The sequence below is a fragment of the Cebus imitator genome, unplaced genomic scaffold (assembly GCF_001604975.1).
Source record: "Cebus imitator isolate Cc_AM_T3 unplaced genomic scaffold, Cebus_imitator-1.0 Scaffold82, whole genome shotgun sequence".
NCBI lineage: Eukaryota > Metazoa > Chordata > Mammalia > Primates > Cebidae > Cebus > Cebus imitator.
Window position 1 is genome coordinate 7,600,886 of NW_016107397.1, and position 5,451 is coordinate 7,606,336.

Here is a 5,451-nt window from a genome sequence, read left to right on the forward strand (position 1 = left end):
TTTTTTGAGGCAAAGTTTTGCTCTGTCGCCTGGGCTGGAGTGCAGTGGTGCCATCTTGGCTCACTGCAACCTCTGCCTCCTGGATTCAAGCAATTCTTTTGCCTCAGCCTCCCAACTAGCTGGGATTACAGGCATATGCCACCATGCCTAATTTTTGTATTTTTATTTTATTTTATTCTATTTTATTTTTGAGACAAGGTCTTGCTCTGTTGCCCAGGCTGGAGTGCAGTGGCATGACCTCGGCTCACTGCAATCTCTGCCTCCCAGGTTCAAGCAATTCTGCCTCAGCCTCCCAAGTAGATGGGATTATATGTGCATGCCACCGTGCCTGACTAATTTTTGTATTTTTAGTAGAGACGGGTTTCACATGTTGGTCAGGCTGGTCTCGAACTCCTGACCTCAAGTGATCTGCCTGCCTTGATCTCCCAAAGTGCTGGAATTACAGGCCTGAGCCACTGCACCTAGCCAGTCATTAAAAAATATACAGTTCAGAGTTTGTGAAACACATTCATATTGTGCAATCATCACCACCATCCATTCCAAAACTTATTTCTGTTTTGAGACAGGGTCTCGCCCTGTCACCCAGGCTGGAGTGCAGTGGCACAATCATGATACACTGCAGCCTCGACATCCTGGCTCAAGCAATCCTCCTGCCTCAACCTCCCATGTGCTGGGACTACAGGCACATGCCACCTTGCCCATCTAATTTTAAATATTTTGTGGAGATGGGGTCTCACTATGTTGCCCAGGCTGATCTGGAGGTCCTAGCCTCAAGTGATCCTCCTGTCTTGACCTCCCAAAGCGGTAGAGTTACAGACCAGAGCCACCACAGCCGGCCCCCACGTCCACATTATTAGGTGGACATGTTTTCAAGTCTCTTGGATATATACTGGAAGTAACATTGCTAAGTCATGCGGTAATGTTTTCAGGAAATGCCAACCTGTTTTCTCCAGCAGCTGCACCGTTTTACATTCCCACCAGCAGTATTTGAGGGTTCCAATATCTCCACATCCTTGCCAACACTTGCTATTTTCTGTCTGTTTGATTACAGGCATGTTAGTAGGTGTGAGGTGGTATCTCATGATACTTCTGATTTGCATTTCTCTGATGGTTAATAAGGTTGGGCTTCTTTGCATCTGCTGATTGACCATTTGTATATCTTTTTTTTTTTTTTCTTTTGAGACAGTCTTGCTCCATTGCCCAGGCTGAAGTGCAGTGGCATGATCTTGGCTCACTGCAACCCCACCTCCCAGGTTCAAGTGATTCTCCTGCCTCATCCTCCCACGTAGCTGGGACTACAGGCAGGAGCCACCGTGCCTGGCTAATTTTTTTTGTCTTTTTAATAGAGACGGGGTTTCACAGTGTTAGCTAGTGTGTGGTCTCAAACTCCTGACCTCATAATCCACCTGCCTTGGCCTCCCAAAGTGCTGGGATTACAGGTGTGAGCCACCGCGCCGGGACTTTAAATTTTTTTTTTTTAAGACAGAGTCTTGCTCTGTCACCCAGGCTGCAGTGCAGTGGCATGATCGATCTCAGCTCACTGCAAACTCCACCCCATGCCCGGCTAATTTTAGTAGAGATGGGGCTTCACCATGTTGGCCAGGCTGGTCTTGAACTTCTGACCTCAGGTAATCCGCCTGCCTCAGCCTCCTAATGTGCTGGGATTACAGGAGTGAACCACTGCACCCAGCAGATTTTGTTTATTTTTAGAGACAGAGTCTTGCTCTGTTGCCTAGGCTGGAGTGTAGTGGCACGATCGTAGCTCACTGCAGCCTTGACCTCCTGGGTGTAAGCAATCCTCCTACCTCAGCCTCCCTCGTAGCTGGGACTACAGGCACTCACCACCACACCGGGTAATTTAAATTTTTTTGTAGGGATGGGGTCTTGCAATTAGATTGGTGCAAAAGTAAATGTGGTTCTTGCCATTACTTTTTTTTTTTTTTTTTGAGATGGAGTCTTGCTCTGTCACCCAGGCTGGAGTGCAGTGGCGCAATCCTGGCTTACTGCAAACTCTCCTTCCCGGGTTCAAGCAATTCTCCTGCCTCAGCCTCCTGAGTAGCTGGAATTACAGGCATGTGCCACCATGCCCGGCTAATTTTTGTATTTTTAGTAGAGACGGGGTTTCACAGTGTTGGTCAGGCTGGTCTTGAACTCGATCTCAGGTGATCCCCCCACCTGCCTCAGCCTCCCAAAGTGCTGGGATTACAGGCATGAGCCACCGCACCCAGCCTGCCATTACTTTTAATGGTAAGAACCACAATTACTTTTGTATCAACCGAATATGTTGCCCGGGCTGATCTGGAACTCCTAGGCTCAAGCGATCCTCTGGCCTCAGCCTGCCAAAGTGCTGGGATTACAGTATGAGGTACCGTGCTTGGCCCTTTAAGGAGAAAATGTGGCCAGGCACAATGGCTCACGCCTGTAATCCCAGCACTTTGGGAGGCCAAGGCGGGCGGATCACAAGGTTAGAAGTATAAGACCAGCCTGGCCAAGATGGTGAAACCCTGTCTCTACTAAAAATACAAAAATTAGCCAGGTGTGGTGACGCATGCCCATAATCCCCAGCTACTTGGGAGGCTGAGGGAGGAGAATTGCTTGAACTTGGAAGGCAGAGGTTGCAGTGAGCTGAGATTGCGCCACTGCACTCCAGCCTGGCCCATAGAGTGAGACTCTGTCTAAAAAATAATAATAATAATAGAGGGAGGAAATGCAATCGATTAAGGGAATGAAGGGAATGCCCAGCGCAGTGCCCAGCACATAGTAGGTGCTCGATAAATGTGAACTCCTTCCCTTGTTATTCCCTGGCCTACCCCTGAGCTGCTGGGGTGGGCTCAGGCCCGGCTGTGTTTTCGGCCACCCGCCACCCCGGGAGTGCCGGCCTGGAACTCTTCCCGGATGGGTCGGGCACGAGGAGAAAGGCTGGCAGGGACCGAATGCAGAAGGCGATTTATGGCGCAAACACAGCACTTACGTGTGAAAGGAAAAGATTTTCTTTGAACAAACGAGACTCTCAGCCCTGTTTCCCAGTAGCACGATTACTTGAGAACCACGCAGCTTCCACAAAACAAAAAACATGGTGAGGGATGAAGGGAGATGAGAGAGCCCTTGCAGCCGATGGAACAAGTGCTTCAGCGCTGCAGTGGGTGGCAGTTTGCAGATAGCGAGGCCCAGCTTGGGTTGGAGGCCCGGGTGCAGGTCCCAAGCGTCTGCCGTCAGATTAGGGTTGAGGCCGGGTGCAGTGGCTCACGCCTATAACTGCAGGGCTTTGGGAGGCCGAGGTGGGCAGATCGCTTGAGGTCAGGAGTTCGAGACCAGCCTGACCAACACAGTGATACCCCGTCTCTACTAAAAATACAGATTGGCCGGGTGTCATGGTGAACACCTATAATCCCAGCTGCTTGGGAGACTGAGGCATGAGAATCACTTGAATCCCGGAGGCAGAGGTTTCAGTGGGCTGAGATTGCGCCACTGTGCTACAGCATGGGTGACAGTGCGAGACCCTGTCTCAAGAAAAAAAAAAAGACTGGGCGCAGTGGCTCTTGCCTGTACTCCCAGTACTTTGGGAGGCCGAGGCGGATCACCTGAGGTCAGGAGTTTGAGACCAGCCTGGCCAACATGGTGAAACCCCATCTCTACTAAAAACACAAAAATTAGCTAGGCATGGTGGTGAGCACCCGTAATCTCAGCTATTCAAGAGGCTGAGGCAGGAGAATTGCTGGAACCCAGGAGGTAGAGGTTGCAGTGAGCCGAGATTGAGCCAGTGCTTTCCAGCCTGGGTGATGAGCAAAACTCTGTCACGAAAAAAAAAAAAAAGAAAAGAAAAAAATGTAGCTGAGCATGGTGGCACACACTTGTATTCGCAGCTACTTGGGAGGCTGAGGTGGGAGGACTGATTGCGCGCCGGGAGGTTGAAGCTGCACTAAGCTATGATCACTGTCACCACTGCATTCCACTCTGGGTGACAGAGTGAGAACCTGTCTTAAAACAACAACAACAACAAAACAGGGTTATAACTGGAGACATTACCTAAGGGAGGGAAGGAAGGGGCGTGGGACGGCAGGCTCGTGGTACCCCTGTGTCTTCAGCTATTGACCTTTATATTTGCAGAGTATTTCGTGATTATATTAAATTTTACAATGTCTAACAATTAATAGAAGCCCATTTCCCTCCGTGTCAGGCACTGTTTTTTTTTTGCTTTTTGGAGACTGAGTCTCACTCACTCTGTTGCCCAGGCTGAAATGCAATCTGCAACCTCTGCCTCCTAGGTTCAAACAATTCTCCTGCATCAGCTCCCAAGTAGATGGGACTATAGGCAGGCACCATCACACTTGCCTTGTTTTTCGTAGAGACGGGGTCTCACCACGTTGCCCAGGCTGATCTTGAACTCCTGGCCTCAGGCAATCCTTCTGCCTCAGCCTCCCAAAGTGTTGGGATTATGGGCATGAGCCACTATGCCTGGCCAAAAAGCTGCACGTTTCATCAGGGGACTGCTCTATCCTTGTGTCAATTATTATTTCTTTATTTTTATTTTATTTTATTATTATTTTTTGAGACGGAGTCTTGCTCTGTCACCGAGGCTGGATTGCAATGGTGTGATCTCGGCTCACTGCAGACTCCACCTCCCAGGTTCAAGCAATTCTCCTGCCTCGGCTTCCTGAGTAGATGGGATTACAGGCACATGCCACCATGCCTAGCTAATTTTTTGTATTTTAGGAAAGACAGGGTTTCACCGTGTTGCCCAGGCTGGTGGAGAACTCCGGAGGTCAGGCAATCTGCCCGCCTCAGCCTCCCAAAGTGCTGGGATTACAGGCATGAGCTACTGTGCCCAGCCTTATTTTTATTTTTTGGGGACAGAGTCTCATTCTGCTGCCAAGGCTGGAGTACGATGACGTGATCTCAGCTCACTGCAGCCTCCGCCTCCCGGGTTCAGGTGATTCTCCTGCCTCAGCCTCCCGAGTAGCTGGGACTACAGGTGCACGCCACAACACCTGGCTGATTTTGTGTTTGTACTAGAGACCGGGTTTTACCACATTGGCCAGGCTGGTCTCAAACTCCTGACCTCGTGATCCGCCTGCCTCGGCCTCCCAAAATGTAGGGATTACAGGCGTGAGCCACTGTACCTGGCCAGAAACCTCTCTATTGAAGCAAGGCCTTGGGGGGTCATTTTATTGGGGGGCAGTGGGGACCCCCATCTCCCTGCCAGTTTGCTGCTCTGTTGCCCAGAAACAACTGACTGTCCCTTATCAGCTCTGAGACAAACTTCAGCCAAATCTTGAAACGGTCCCACCTGTTTTTCAGTTTGTGGTTTAGGGTTTTGGGTTTGTGCTTTTTTTTTTTGGGAAGTGAAATGAACAACTCTCCTCTGGAAGGGAAAGATAAGGCTTGAATCTGCCGGAGCAATGTCTGCTGGAAAGAAATATTTTTTAACTTGTGGGCAGTTCTCCAGCTGGG